Here is a 17,034-nt window from a genome sequence, read left to right on the forward strand (position 1 = left end):
AAATAAATTAATGTACTAAGTTACGTTTAAAAGAACCTTTTGTAACAATTCCAATATATATATATATATAAAAAACCGTGATAAATAGTAAAACCCACTTATTTTTCAATTAATACATTTCAGATACACAAATTAATTAAATAAAAGTATTTAAATAAGAATTGCTTCACTAAATTATGCATTTGTACTTTAAATAATACCTGATTTTGAAATTATATTAGAATAATTACATTGTTAAACTTCTTTCATTTTTAAAAATGTAGTAGAAAATGAAAGATATTTTAATTAAAACATTTCTTAATTTCTTTATTACCTAAAAATATTTACAATATTTACACATTTTTATATTGTTTAACTTCTTTCATTTTTAAAAATGTAATTGCTTGACTTAAATAAAGCGTGAAAATTATTAGTTTCAAATGATATTTACAAATCTTATCAACTCTAAAGTCCATTTTTCAGGTATTAGTAAGTATTTCATACAAACTAACTTCTAAAATATGGATTTAGTTCGTAAATAAAATTCTTTTAAATTACTTTGAAGGACTCTTTATACGTTTTGAACTCTAATAATATTAAAAACAATAATCTAAGATACCCTTTAAAGTTAAATTCCTTTAGTTTATCAGTAAAACCACTTACTTTTAAGTTTTTTTTAATCCGTTCGGTCTAATAGTAGATTACGCACCTATAATCCATGATGTTTTCATTTAAATTCAAATTATAACGAATTGAAAGTTTGAAGAAAATATTAATTTAGTTTGTAAATGAAATCCTTTTATAGTACTCTGAAGGGCTCTTAATACGTTTTGAACTTCCAAAATAAATTAATGTACTAAGTTACGTTTAAAAGAACCTTTTGTAACAATTCCAATATATATATATATATATATAAAAAACCGTGATAAATAGTAAAACCCACTTATTTTTCAATAAATACATTTCAGATACACAAATTAATTAAATAAAAGTATTTAAATAAGAATTGCTTCACTAAATTATGCATTTGTACTTTAAATAATACCTGATTTTGAAATTATATTAGAATAATTATATTGTTAAACTTCTTTCATTTTTAAAAATGTAGTAGAAAATTAAAGATATTTTAATTAAAACATTTCTTAATTTCTTTATTACCTAAAAATATTTACAATATTTACACATTTTTATATTGTTTAACTTCTTTCATTTTTAAAAATGTAATTGCTTGACTTAAATAAAGCGTGAAAATTATTAGTTTCAAATGATATTTACAAATCTTATCAACTCTAAAGTCCATTTTTCAGGTATTAGTAAGTATTTCATACAAACTAACTTCTAAAATATGGATTTAGTTCGTAAATAAAATTCTTTTAAATTACTTTGAAGGACTCTTTATACGTTTTGAACTCTAATAATATTAAAAACAATAATCTAAGATACCCTTTAAAGTTAAATTCCTTTAGTTTATCAGTAAAACCACTTACTTTAAGTTTTTTTTAATCCGTTCGGTCTAATAGTAGATTACGCACCTAGAGTATAGAGAGTGTTGTAGTATTTTTCTTCCTACGTGACTACACCTGAAACGTCTCTGTGTTATTCGCTTTAGTAATCAAGCCGACTCTGAACATATGTTTTACTCTTTATTCTACGAGGTTTAAACATACACCATTTCAGTACATTCTTAACTTATTCCATACGCTATTTAAAACACATGCGATAAAGATAACGAGGAAACAAGTTAACTCTGAACATATATGTTATGCTCTATACGTGAAGGATGTTGTAAGCTTAAATTCATAATGGTTAATGTGTAGTATTTTTCTACCTTTTTACATTTTATAGTATTTCTTTATCTATATTTGTGTGTATCGGAAATGTATTTTAACGTATCGAACGTAGAGTAAATTTTTTTTTATATTTTCTTTATATATTTGCGTATCAGAGTTGTGTGTTGTCGTATTAAAAGAAGAAAAAGGAACTTTTCATAGTGTTATTCTACCTATTTACATATCGGAAATGTATTTATATTTTACCGTATTTAAAATATAGGTAATTGTTTTTATTGGCTTGACTTAAATAAAGCGTGAAAGTTATTAGTTTCAAAATGATATTTACAAATCTTATCCACACAAATTTAATTTAATTTTAATTTTAGTGTTTTATAGTATCTTTCTGACTATATTTGTGTATAAGAATTATATTTTACCGTATTTAAATAGTAATAAAAGCGAATTGAAAGTTTGAAGAAAATATGAATTAAGTTCGTAAATAAAATCCTTTTATAGTACTTTGAAGGACTCTTAATACGTTTTCAACTTGAATAAAATTAAAAACAATAATCTAAGATACCCTTTAAAGCTAAATTCCTTTAGAGTTTATCAGTAAAACCACTTTAAGTATTTTTTCAATTCTTATACCTATATTTACATGGACCAAAATAGACCAAAAGTACCCTTAAAACGACCAAAGTCACCATTTTCGGCCCTATGTACCCCATTTCGGACCAAAAGTACCCCAAACTGGACCTATTAGCTTTATTGTAATGTTAAACTCCCATAGAAATTCCCCTAAAAGAAAAAAACTTGCGGTCCAATTTTGGGTACATGAATTATTTCGGAGAGGGAATCCATGTTTTAAATTCAAATTAACCGCGCGCCCGGGCAATCCGCGCCTCCCAGGTAATCCGCGCACGCGCGCGCTATCTTCCTGCCTAGGTTATTAATCATACAACTTACATAATTTCCACTTATTTCGTACGATAAAACGCGATCGAGATATTCGTTTTAAGAAATACTCGTGAGATTGGTTCAAGTGCCAAGCATATTTAAGTACTACAATGATATTAAAATGAAGTTTAAAAATATTTCCATTCTACTTTAACAACGAATATTCCATGACGTCAAAACACTCATAAATTCAAATTAACCGCGTCCCCCGGGGTAATCTGCGCACGCGTCGCCTAGGTTATCAATTTTTACATCATTTCAACTTATTCCGTACGATAACACTTGATAAGATATACGTTCAAGTATCTTTCGAGATAAGCGTAGATAAATGAACAAGTTGGCCTGGACACAATATGTTGATATACGGGAAAACAAATCGTCGCGAGAAATACCCTAAATACATTGACTTTTGGACGATTTTACCCTCATTTCACCCCTTAAATCCCGGACCCCGATCCCGAACCTGACCCCGACCCCGGGATCGGAGTGTCGACCTCACTTTCCTTCTACTTAAGAAAGACTAAATCATTTTTATTGACGGCAACGGCTTTATATACGTTAATTTGGCGTTTTTTAGACCCGTCAAGATTTGACTAAAGTTCGAAAAATTGAAGAGATTATATTTTTTACCCGGTTTGATTGATAGTTCTCCACACGGTGGCGCTATATTATTACTTGGATATAGTTTCCGCGGGAGTTTTGAATAATTATAATTCAATAAACAATATATACAGATATTGTATTAATCCGTTTAGTTCATAATCATAATTGTTCCTTTACTTGAATATTTTCCCTAAGGCAGTCAATAGCTCGGCGGTGAACTATCCGCATTGTAACAATACGACCCGAGTTCAATTCCTGATCGCGATCACATTTTACATTAAAATACTAAAATATTTAGTTAAATATAAGATTAATATCATTTATAAATATTTAATTAAGTATAAGATTAATATCATTTATAAATATTTAATTAAATATAAGATTAATTTAATTTATAAATATGTAAAATGATGTAGAATAAATTATAGTACCTAACTTTATAACTTTGTAAAGGACATTCGCCAAAGCTGTTTTTTAAAAAAACACCGTAACTTAACAAGCGTTTGTGGCTGAGTGGTTAGAGTACATCTCTTGCACGAAGCAAACCCGGGTTCTATTCTCGGCCGGCGCCAAAAATTCGCACATTGATACTAAGACGAATACCGTGTACAACTGGTGGAAACCCTGCCATTGGACGTTGAGAGGTAGCATTACACTCAGCACTCGGTACGTCCCAAAGTCATTAAGAAGAAGTTGGAGAGAAAACGCCCATACAAACACAACAGACTCAACACTCACAACCGTCATAACACGTAATCAACATCCACAACAATCATAACACAAACTCAACACCCACAACAGTCACAACACGAAATCAACATTCACAACCTACAACATAACAATAACGAAATATCCGGTGAGCGTTGACGAAAAAAGGCCAACCAAACCCAACCGCAAATCAATCCGTTAACGCTCACCGTCACACGGTGGTTTTGCCAACCCTTCGAGAAATTGCGTACGCAATGATTACGCTTTGCTACATAAATGCGAACGCGTTCGCAGGCCTGACAGACAGACCCACAGACAGACACTTTGTCCCCTCGGAGAGGTAAAAATGTTATACATGATATACACATTAATATTAATTTCGAGACCGATCGGTGTAAGTTGGGGGCAATGAATTTGGATACGGGAAACAGAATCATCTAACCATGAAGCAATCGTTTTTCGGAAGGTAATTGTAATATATTGGGTGGTATATTGCTCCAGTCGTTATTTAGTTGACATATAACGAGGGGATGTATACAAAGTGGCTTTATTAATTAGCGATAGCTTATATAGTCTTTGGTTTAATCGTTCTGATTTGCTTTGAGCTTCTCCGATGGCACCCCCGGCTACCCTGGTACCCGGGGTGGACCGTCTCCCTCGCCCCCCCCCTTACGCTGCCACTGCATGGGTTAAATGAGTTTTCAGCCAAAGGTCATAGTTCGCGCTGGGCCGCTGATTACCGCTAAAAGATTCGATTTGCTTTTTGAAGCGCCAAAATCTCTTTGTAGATATCGCGAACGGAAGATGGACATACAAAATGATGTTATGGCGGGAAACAGATTTGCCCCCCTCCCATTAGGGGTTCCGCGCAATTTTTTCAGATACAAAAGCCATTCAAAAAGTTTGGTAGCCACTGAACTAAAAGAAAGATTTTCGTGGACGTTTTATCGCGGCGCTAATGACAGAAGTTCACAACAAATAAGCTTCGGCGGAAATATCTCTCTTCCTATTCCGTCTACGCCAAAACAAATCCAGGAAATAGTATCAGGAAAGTGAACTACTCAATATTAGCGTAATGGTCTTTGCTGATCTTAGTACCTACTCTCGTCTGCTAGCCCTACATACGAGGGACGCGTCAAAATTCTAAGAATTCTTCCCTTGATAGTGGAAATTCTCACTTCTCAAAATTCTGACGGACCTTCTCACAGGAAGTGACGTAATCTCGTCTCACTAATTCCCTTGGGAAGAGTGAGCTTGGTCAAAAGAGGGATATTATAAATAACAATGGCAACTAATATTCTAGTCAGTTTACTTGATGCTGAAGGAAATAAACAGTGTGATATTTTTGTGGACGAAAATGAATTTCAGAGAACGAAAACCTTTTGAAAGTATAAATCAAATGTTTTCTTCCTTCATATACATGCAAAAGGTTATGTAAAAAGATAAGGAGTTCTAGGGGGTTAGTTGCACCTGTTGGTGATACGAAAACGAAAATAAATGGTTTATTTTTTAAATCCACTTCGATTTTCAATTTGATTAACATAATTTAAATTTAAATAAAATTTTAGAAGCGAAAGATCCCAATTTCATCGACTGCGCAAATGGCGCTGCTTGGGGCCTAAAGGGTTAAAGGGTTAAATTGAGGATATGATTCTGGGGCCCCTGGAAAGTAGGGCTACCCCTGGCGCCGCCACTGGTACTCTATGAAATCCGCGAATCAATAGTTATGGCTAGGCTTAGTATTACGCAGTGTTTTGCTTAATTTAGGTAAGGTTAGCGTAAAGTTAGGTTAAGTTAGAAGAAGGTTTAGGTTAAGTCAGTTTAGAAGGCTTAGGTTAGGTCAAGTAAGAAGGAGGCTTAGGCTAGGTCAAGTTAGAATACAGTTTAGGATAGGTTAAGTTAGCATACGCTCAGGTCAAGTTAGGATAAAGCTTAGGCTAAGTTAAGTTAGCAAAAGCTTAGGTCAAGTTAGGATAAAGCTTAGGATAGGTTAAGTTAGCATAAGCTTAGGTCAAGTTAGGATAAAGCTTAGGCTAGGTTAAGTTAACATAACCTTAGGTCAAGTTAGGATAAAGCTTAGGCTAGGTTAAGTTTGCATAAGCTTAGGTCAAGTAAGGATAAAGCTTAGGCTAGGTTAAGTAAGCAAAAGCTTAGGTCAAGTTAGGATAAAGCTTAGGCTAGGTTAAGTTAGCAAAAGCTTAGGTCAAGTTAGGATAAAGCTTAGGCTAGGTTAAGTTAGCAAAAGCTTAGGTCAAGTTAGGATAAAGCTTAGGATAGGTTAAGTTAGCAAAAGCTTAGGTCAAGTTAGGATAAAGCTTAGGCTAGGTTAAGTTAGCAAAAGCTTAGGTCAAGTTAGGATAAAGCTTAGGATAGGTTAAGTTAGCATAAGCTTAGGTCAAGTTAGGATAAAGCTTAGGCTAGGTTAAGTTAGCATAAGCTTAGGTCAAGTTAGGATAAAGTTTAGCATAGGTTAAGTTAGCATAAGCTTAGGTCAAGTTAGGATAAAGTTTAGCATAGGTTAAGTTAGCATAAGCTTAGGTCAAGTTAGGATAAAGCTTAGGCTAGGTTAAGTTAGCAAAAGCTTAGGTCAAGTAAGGATAAAGCTTAGGCTAGGTTAAGTTAGCATAAGCTTAGGTCAAGTAAGAATAAAGCTTAGGCTAGGTTAAGTTAGCAAAAGCTTAGGTCAAGTTAGGATAAAGCTTAGGATAGGTTAAGTTAGCATAAGCTTAGGTCAAGTTAGGATAAAGCTTAGGCTAGGTTAAGTTAGCATAAGCTTAGGTCAAGTTAGGATAAAGCTTAGACTAGGTTAAGTTAGCATAAGCTTAGGTCAAGTTAGGATAAAGTTTAGCATAGGTTAAGTTAGCATAAGCTTAGGTCAAGTTAGGATAAAGCTTAGGATAGGTTAAGTTAGCAAAAGCTTAGGTCAAGTTAGGATAAAGCTTAGGATAGGTTAAGTTAGCAAAAGCTTAGGTCAAGTTAGGATAAAGCTTAGGCTAGGTTAAGTTAGCATAAGCTTAGGTCAAGTAAGGATAAAGCTTAGGCCAGGTTAAGTTAGCAAAAGCTTAGGTCAAGTTAGGATAAAGCTTAGGCCAGGTTAAGTTAGCAAAAGCTTAGGTCAAGTTAGGATAAAGCTTAGGCTAGGTTAAGTTAGCATAAGCTTAGGTCAAGTTAGGATAAAGCTTAGGCTAGGTTAAGTTAGCATAAGCTTAGGTCAAGTTAGGATAAAGTTTAGGATAGGTCAAGTTAGGATAAAGCTTAGGCTAGGTTAAGTTAGCAAAAGCTTAGGTCAAGTTAGGATAAAGCTTAGGCTAGGTTAAGTTAGCAAAAGCTTAGGTCAAGTTAGGATAAAGCTTAGGCTAGGTTAAGTTAGCATAAGCTTAGGTCAAGTTAGGATAAAGCTTAGGCTAGGTTAAGTTAGCATAAGCTTAGGTCAAGTTAGGATAAAGTTTAGGATAGGTCAAGTTAGGATAAAGCTTAGGCTAGGTTAAGTTAGCAAAAGCTTAGGTCAAGTAAGGATAAAGCTTAGGCTAGGTTAAGTTAGCATAAGCTTAGGTCAAGTAAGAATAAAGCTTAGGCTAGGTTAAGTTAGCAAAAGCTTAGGTCAAGTTAGGATAAAGCTTAGGATAGGTTAAGTTAGCATAAGCTTAGGTCAAGTTAGGATAAAGCTTAGGATAGGTTAAGTTAGCATAAGCTTAGGTCAAGTTAGGATAAAGCTTAGGCTAGGTTAAGTTAGCATAAGCTTAGGTCAAGTTAGGATACAGCTTAGGCTAGGTTAAGTTAGCAAAAGCTTAGGTCAAGTTAGGATAAAGCTTAGGATAGGTTAAGTTAGCAAAAGCTTAGGTCAAGTTAGGATAAAGCTTAGGATAGGTTAAGTTAGCAAAAGCTTAGGTCAAGTTAGGATAAAGCTTAGGCTAGGTTAAGTTAGCATAAGCTTAGGTCAAGTAAGGATAAAGCTTAGGCCAGGTTAAGTTAGCAAAAGCTTAGGATAGGTTAAGTTAGCAAAAGCTTAGGTCAAGTTAGGATAAAGCTTAGGATAGGTTAAGTTAGCAAAAGCTTAGGTCAAGTTAGGATAAAGCTTAGGATAGGTTAAGTTAGCAAAAGCTTAGGTCAAGTTAGGATAAAGCTTAGGCTAGGTTAAGTTAGCATAAGCTTAGGTCAAGTTAGGATAAAGCTTAGGCTAGGTTAAGTTAGCATAAGCTTAGGTCAAGTTAGGATAAAGTTTAGGATAGGTCGTTAGGATAAAGCTTAGGCTAGGTTAAGTTAGCAAAAGCTTAGGTCAAGTTAGGATAAAGCTTAGGCTAGGTTAAGTTAGCATAAGCTTAGGTCAAGTTAGGATAAAGCTTAGGCTAGGTTAAGTTAGCATAAGCTTAGGTCAAGTTAGGATAAAGTTTAGGATAGGTCAAGTTAGGATAAAGCTTAGGCTAGGTTAAGTTAGCAAAAGCTTAGGTCAAGTTAGGATAAAGTTTAGGATAGGTCAAGTTAGGATAAAGTTTAGCATAGGTTAAGTTAGCATAAGCTTAGGTCAAGTTAGGATAAAGCTTAGGCTAGGTTAAGTTAGCAAAAGCTTAGGTCAAGTAAGGATAAAGCTTAGGCTAGGTTAAGTTAGCATAAGCTTAGGTCAAGTAAGAATAAAGCTTAGGCTAGGTTAAGTTAGCATAAGCTTAGGTCAAGTAAGAATAAAGCTTAGGCTAGGTTAAGTTAGCAAAAGCTTAGGTCAAGTTAGGATAAAGCTTAGGATAGGTTAAGTTAGCATAAGCTTAGGTCAAGTTAGGATAAAGCTTAGGATAGGTTAAGTTAGCATAAGCTTAGGTCAAGTTAGGATAAAGCTTAGGCTAGGTTAAGTTAGCATAAGCTTAGGTCAAGTTAGGATACAGCTTAGGCTAGGTTAAGTTAGCAAAAGCTTAGGTCAAGTTAGGATAAAGCTTAGGATAGGTTAAGTTAGCAAAAGCTTAGGTCAAGTTAGGATAAAGCTTAGGCTAGGTTAAGTTAGCATAAGCTTAGGTCAAGTAAGGATAAAGCTTAGGCCAGGTTAAGTTAGCAAAAGCTTAGGTCAAGTTAGGATAAAGCTTAGGCTAGGTTAAGTTAGCATAAGCTTAGGTCAAGTTAGGATAAAGCTTAGGCTAGGTTAAGTTAGCATAAGCTTAGGTCAAGTTAGGATAAAGTTTAGGATAGGTCAAGTTAGGATAAAGCTTAGGCTAGGTTAAGTTAGCAAAAGCTTAGGTCAAGTTAGGATAAAGCTTAGGCTAGGTTAAGTTAGCAAAAGCTTAGGTCAAGTTAGGATAAAGCTTAGGCTAGGTTAAGTTAGCATAAGCTTAGGTCAAGTTAGGATAAAGCTTAGGCTAGGTTAAGTTAGCATAAGCTTAGGTCAAGTTAGGATAAAGTTTAGGATAGGTCAAGTTAGGATAAAGCTTAGGCTAGGTTAAGTTAGCAAAAGCTTAGGTCAAGTAAGGATAAAGCTTAGGCTAGGTTAAGTTAGCATAAGCTTAGGTCAAGTAAGAATAAAGCTTAGGCTAGGTTAAGTTAGCAAAAGCTTAGGTCAAGTTAGGATAAAGCTTAGGATAGGTTAAGTTAGCATAAGCTTAGGTCAAGTTAGGATAAAGCTTAGGATAGGTTAAGTTAGCATAAGCTTAGGTCAAGTTAGGATAAAGCTTAGGCTAGGTTAAGTTAGCATAAGCTTAGGTCAAGTTAGGATACAGCTTAGGCTAGGTTAAGTTAGCAAAAGCTTAGGTCAAGTTAGGATAAAGCTTAGGATAGGTTAAGTTAGCAAAAGCTTAGGTCAAGTTAGGATAAAGCTTAGGATAGGTTAAGTTAGCAAAAGCTTAGGTCAAGTTAGGATAAAGCTTAGGCTAGGTTAAGTTAGCATAAGCTTAGGTCAAGTAAGGATAAAGCTTAGGCCAGGTTAAGTTAGCAAAAGCTTAGGATAGGTTAAGTTAGCAAAAGCTTAGGTCAAGTTAGGATAAAGCTTAGGATAGGTTAAGTTAGCAAAAGCTTAGGTCAAGTTAGGATAAAGCTTAGGATAGGTTAAGTTAGCAAAAGCTTAGGTCAAGTTAGGATAAAGCTTAGGCTAGGTTAAGTTAGCATAAGCTTAGGTCAAGTTAGGATAAAGCTTAGGCTAGGTTAAGTTAGCATAAGCTTAGGTCAAGTTAGGATAAAGTTTAGGATAGGTCAAGTTAGGATAAAGCTTAGGCTAGGTTAAGTTAGCAAAAGCTTAGGTCAAGTTAGGATAAAGCTTAGGCTAGGTTAAGTTAGCATAAGCTTAGGTCAAGTTAGGATAAAGCTTAGGCTAGGTTAAGTTAGCATAAGCTTAGGTCAAGTTAGGATAAAGTTTAGGATAGGTCAAGTTAGGATAAAGCTTAGGCTAGGTTAAGTTAGCAAAAGCTTAGGTCAAGTTAGGATAAAGCTTAGGATAGGTTAAGTTAGCAAAAGCTTAGGTCAAGTTAGGATAAAGCTTAGGATAGGTTAAGTTAGCAAAAGCTTAGGTCAAGTTAGGATAAAGCTTAGGCTAGGTTAAGTTAGCAAAAGCTTAGGTCAAGTTAGGATAAAGCTTAGGATAGGTTAAGTTAGCAAAAGCTTAGGTCAAGTTAGGATAAATCTTAGGCTAGGTTAAGTTAGCAAAAGCTTAGGTCAAGTTAGGATAAAGCTTAGGTCAAGTAAGGATAAAGCTTAGGCTAGGTTAAGTTAGCAAAAGCTTAGGTCAAGTTAGGATAAAGCTTAGGATAGGTTAAGTTAGCAAAAGCTTAGGTCAAGTTAGGATAAAGCTTAGGATAGGTTAAGTTAGCAAAAGCTTAGGTCAAGTTAGGATAAAGCTTAGGATAGGTTAAGTTAGCAAAAGCTTAGGTCAAGTTAGGATAAAGCTTAGGATAGGTTAAGTTAGCAAAAGCTTAGGTCAAGTTAGGATAAAGTTTAGCATAGGTTAAGTTAGCATAAGCTTAGGTCAAGTTAGGATAAAGCTTAGGCTAGGTTAAGTTAGCAAAAGCTTAGGTCAAGTAAGGATAAAGCTTAGGCTAGGTTAAGTTAGCATAAGCTTAGGTCAAGTAAGAATAAAGCTTAGGCTAGGTTAAGTTAGCAAAAGCTTAGGTCAAGTTAGGATAAAGCTTAGGATAGGTTAAGTTAGCATAAGCTTAGGTCAAGTTAGGATAAAGCTTAGGATAGGTTAAGTTAGCATAAGCTTAGGTCAAGTTAGGATAAAGCTTAGGCTAGGTTAAGTTAGCATAAGCTTAGGTCAAGTTAGGATACAGCTTAGGCTAGGTTAAGTTAGCAAAAGCTTAGGTCAAGTTAGGATAAAGCTTAGGATAGGTTAAGTTAGCAAAAGCTTAGGTCAAGTTAGGATAAAGCTTAGGATAGGTTAAGTTAGCAAAAGCTTAGGTCAAGTTAGGATAAAGCTTAGGCTAGGTTAAGTTAGCAAAAGCTTAGGTCAAGTTAGGATAAAGCTTAGGCTAGGTTAAGTTAGCATAAGCTTAGGTCAAGTAAGGATAAAGCTTAGGCTAGGTTAAGTTAGCATAAGCTTAGGTCAAGTTAGGATAAAGCTTAGGCTAGGTTAAGTTAGCATAAGCTTAGGTCAAGTTAGGATAAAGTTTAGGATAGGTCAAGTTAGGATAAAGCTTAGGCTAGGTTAAGTTAGCAAAAGCTTAGGTCAAGTTAGGATAAAGTTTAGGATAGGTCAAGTTAGGATAAAGCTTAGGCTAGGTTAAGTTAGCAAAAGCTTAGGTCAAGTTAGGATAAAGCTTAGGCTAGGTTAAGTTAGCATAAGCTTAGGTCAAGTTAGGATAAAGCTTAGGCTAGGTTAAGTTAGCATAAGCTTAGGTCAAGTTAGGATAAAGCTTAGGCTAGGTTAAGTTAGCATAAGCTTAGGTCAAGTTAGGATAAAGTTTAGCATAGGTTAAGTTAGCATAAGCTTAGGTCAAGTTAGGATAAAGTTTAGCATAGGTTAAGTTAGCATAAGCTTAGGTCAAGTTAGGATAAAGCTTAGGCTAGGTTAAGTTAGCATAAGCTTAGGTCAGGTTAGGATAAAGTTTAGGCTAGGTTAAGTTAGCAAAAGCTTAGATCAAGTTATGATAAAGTTTAGGCTAAGTTAAGTTAGCAAAAGCTTTAGTTAAGCTAAAAGAAGGTTGAGGTTATAGTAAGGTTAGCTTAAGTTAAGTTAGACGAAGGTGAGGTTAGGTTAGCGTAAGGTTAGCGTAAGGAAAGTTTAAGTTAAGTTAGACGAAGGTTGAGGTTAGGTTAGCGTAAGGTTAGCGTAAGGTTAGCTTAAGTTAAGTTAGACGAAGGTTGAGGTTAGGTTAGCGTAAGGTTAGCTTAAGTTAGACGAAGGTTGAGGTTAGGTTAGCGTAAGGTTAGCTTAAGTTAGACGAAGGTTGAGGTTATGTTAGCGTAAAGTTAGCTTAAGTTAAGTTAGCAGATGGGTCGTTTGTGCCAACATTTCGTCATCTTATCGAAAAGAAAGCTGGAACAACTCTTAACTAACCAAAATCAAAATGAAAATGGAATCAGGTCTTTCAGAATTAATATCTGAACTCTTACAATTTCTAAATCGTATAGTGCTCAACAACGTGGGTTATAAATACTTAGAATGTGACATTGTTGCTAAACAAAACAAGGTACGCTTAAACATTTCGCCGTGACATACCGAAACGAAACTAGTCCCAGGTTATTGGGCAGTCTTCTTAATTAAAATAAAGCCGCGGAAACATCTAAAAGCTAACAAAGTTGCGGCACTTCGTTACTTTTGGAAAGCGATCCGCCTTATACCGCGAGTCGTTTAATAAGAAGGCTTTCTGAATTTCCCGCAAACAGTCGGTTAGTGACGTAAAAAAAGTAACGGGATGCTACCACCTACGTTTCTTATACTAAAACCAAGTACGGGGATGCTACCTACGTTTCTTACACTTAAACCAAGTACGGGGATGCTACCTACGTTTCTTACACTTAAACCCAGTACGGGGATGCTACCTACGTTTCTTACACTTAAACCCAGTACGGGGATGCTACCTACGTTTCTTACACGTAAAAAAAGTAACGGGATGCTACCACCTACGTTTCTTATACTAAAACCAAGTACGGGGATGCTACCTACGTTTCTTACACTTAAACCAAGTACGGGGATGCTACCTACGTTTCTTACACTCACTTAAACCCAGTACGGGGATGCTACCTACGTTTCTTACACTTAAACCAAGTACGGGGATGCTACCTACGTTTCTTACACTTAAACCAAGTACGGGGATGCTACCTACGTTTCTTACACTTAAACCCAGTACGGGGATGCTACCTACGTTTCTTACACTTAAACCCAGTACGGGGATGCTACCTACGTTTCTTACACTTAAACCAAGTACGGGGATGCTACCTACGTTTCTTACACTTAAACCCAGTACGGGGATGCTACCTACGTTTCTTACACTTAAACCAAGTACGGGGATGCTACCTACGTTTCTTACACTTAAACCAAGTACGGGGATGCTACCTACGTTTCTTACACTTAAACCCAGTACGGGGATGCTACCTACGTTTCTTACACGTAAAAAAAGTAACGGGATGCTACCACCTACGTTTCTTATACTAAAACCAAGTACGGGGATGCTACCTACGTTTTTTACACTTAAACCAAGTACGGGGATGCTACCTACGTTTCTTACACTTAAACCCAGTACGGGGATGCTACCTACGTTTCTTACACTTAAACCCAGTACGGGGATGCTACCTACGTTTCTTACACGTAAAAAAAGTAACGGGATGCTACCACCTACGTTTCTTATACTAAAACCAAGTACGGGGATGCTACCTACGTTTCTTACACTTAAACCCAGTACGGGGATGCTACCTACGTTTCTTACACTTAAACCCAGTACGGGGATGCTACCTACGTTTCTTACACTTAAACCCAGTACGGGGATGCTACCTACGTTTCTTACACTTAAACCCAGTACGGGGATGCTACCTACGTTTCTTACACTTAAACCCAGTACGGGGATGCTACCTACGTTTCTTACACGTAAAAAAGTAACGGGATGCTACCACCTACGTTTCTTATACTAAAACCAAGTACGGGGATGCTACCTACGTTTCTTACACGTAAAAAAAGTAACGGGATGCTACCACCTACGTTTCTTATACTAAAACCAAGTACGGGGATGCTACCTACGTTTCTTACACTTAAACCAAGTACGGGGATGCTACCTACGTTTCTTATACTAAAACCAAGTACGGGAATGCTACCTACGGTTCTTATACTAAAACCAAGTACGGGGATGCTACCTACGTTTCTTATACTAAAACCAAGTACGGCGATGCTACCTACGTTTCTTATACTAAAACCAAGTACGGCGATGCTACCTACGTTTCTTATACCAAAACCGGTTTTCAGTTATAAATAGCAAATCTAAGAAGGACCCTAATTTATAGCTTAAAACTAAAATTAACTACTACTTAATTTATTTTTTAGGAACAACGTTATTTGTGTAGGACTTATAAAAGTATTTTTGTTTTGCCAGAACGGTAGATATAAAAAGTAGAAATGTGCAATTGGTAAAATCCCAAAGGGTTGGTAAAAAATGAAATGGCCAAACAACAAAATGGTTCTAATGAGCTTATCGATTTATAGGATGAAAATACTCGCATTTACTCGTATCGTTTATCGCTTGCTATACACTGATGGAGCCAAAATACTCTCATCGCTTCTGAGAATTTAATGAACACAGTTACCGTAAGAGGTTTACAGACTTCACAGTTTCAATTTAGTTTTATCCCTTTCTCCCCTTAAACTCCAATATAATCAATGTGTAAAGCTATTACAATTGTATCAAAACACCCCGCCGTTGTTGTATTTCACTTTTTTTTTAAAATTTATCATTCAAGGTACATTTCACGTAACGTTGTCATATCGAGAGTGGAACCCATTGCGTCATTGAAATCTTTGGACGCCGAATTGATCACATTTCGAGAAAAATCTTACATATCCAACCACTCTGTTTAAATTTCCAAAATAATCAATATAACGAAACTAGCACTCAGAAAAACGCTCGCCTCATCAATAGCTCATTATCCTTCGTGCTGTCAGTTTAAAAATACTTTTCTGTTAATACATATATCACGGTCGTCGTTACGCCATTATTCTTATATATGCTTCGAAGGCCAGGTAATTATTTCTGAATTACGCCTTCACTTAAACTTAACATCTTAACAAATATTCAGAGCTAACGAAAATGAATCCCACAAATCTTAATGGATTTTGAAAGACGGCCGGGTTGTTTCCGTGACCAAACCCAGATGGCACGCGTCAAGGATTACGTCGAAAGATTAATCGAAATATCGCTGGCTCTCGTCATCTGTAGAAACAGTCACGCATTTCCGTAATTGATAACTGGAAAAATTTAAAAAACATAATTAATCGAACAGGAGAAATAAATGATATGGAAACGTAATTGGTACAGTATACACGACGCTGTATAAGCAGCCAGAATTATATGAATATATAATCTCGAGATCGGCTGTCCAAAGGCAACACCTAGTAAGCGCCAATTTAGAGTTAGTAGTAAATTCCATTTCATACGGGAATTGTACATCTCCTAGAAAATTTCAACGCCCCAAACACATTCCCGGAGTAAATATACCAGTAAATACACCTTGCATTTCCATAAGATCCCAGATTGTGGCACTTGGTGAAAACTCGGAGCCAGTACTCCTTCCGCGTAGTGTTTGCAAGTTCTCTCCCCACTGGTTGAAGGTGTTTTCCCGCGAGCACTTCGGTTTCCCCTTTCTGTAAAAACTTGTAGAGGTTAACGGTAATAGTAAGTGTAGGGAGCTATTGGCTCGCGTGGTATGAAGGGCTTGCCACCACCCTCCTACGCATTGTAACCCGGCCAACTGTTTAAAGCTTTAAGAGTCGCTAGATGAATTGAGCCTAAGGTGGTGCCTTGGAAATTAGCCTACCTGATTAAACAAATTAAAAATAATAAAATTAACAAACTGTAATATCTCAAATTTTTAAAAAGGATTTTTATTAGGTTTTGTCATGGGACGTATGATATCTTAAGCACACGTTGTCTGAATATTTTCGGATGTAGTTTAATGTTAAAAAGAATAAAGTATTAAAACCACTGACTTAAATGGTTTATTAGCAAGAAAAAAATACTATAATCATGCTGTTTTTTTTTTAAGTATTTGAAATGCTAGGCTTAGTTGTATAATTTTGTACCGTTCTGAACGCGTATTTTGACTGCGATTTTAGTCGCCAGGAATTTTTGGTTAGGATAGGCGCAGTACCAGTCTGGAATCCACTCTTTCTCTGTGAGGGCTCTTTATAAGGATTTTACGGTCCTTTTTAATTTCGTAATACTACAGTGTAGCAAAATATTGTGTTTTTTCTCCAAAATTAAAATTTCCTCGATCCTTGTAATAAATTTCCATAAGAGTTTTAAGAAATTTATAAGTTACCCTCCCAAACGAATATTCACTAATTTTATTTTTTTGGGGCCCTCAGTCGTAGGATTTGAGGGCCCATTTAAAAATTCAAGAACGGCCACGACCGAGGGGTCGGATTTACCAAAATCCTGTACACTTTGTCTAAAATCGCAAAATCTTTTAACTCTCTCTATATGGTAAATTAACATTGAAATCCCAAAATCACTTAAAAAAGAATTGATAAAATCGCCAAAATCTCTACGAAATCCCGAAATCCCGTAGAAAATAATGGCAAGTGTCCGACCCCTCGGCCACGACCTACCTGACCTACCCCCCTGGCACCGCTCCTGTTAAAAGTAGGCTAGTTGTGGCCTATTTCCTATATACCATTATCGCGAATAATTTGGAAACCTGTTTAATTTCAAAATGGCAAGTTCAGATTTTAGATATTCTTATGATAAACGCCCAGGAATTAAATTGAAACAAATTCAAGGTTTATGTTTAGACGGTCGTAGTAAATTGCGTCAAACAATGGTTTTCAAAACTTAATAAATGAGCGTTTATAATTGTACAATTGGAACGGCATCTAGCGGCATCGTTTGAAAAGAATCGTGAA

This window comes from Leiobunum rupestre, chromosome 7, assembly GCF_980474605.1.
Source record: "Leiobunum rupestre chromosome 7, qqLeiRupe1.1.hap1, whole genome shotgun sequence".
Classification (NCBI taxonomy): Eukaryota; Metazoa; Arthropoda; class Arachnida; order Opiliones; family Sclerosomatidae; genus Leiobunum; species Leiobunum rupestre.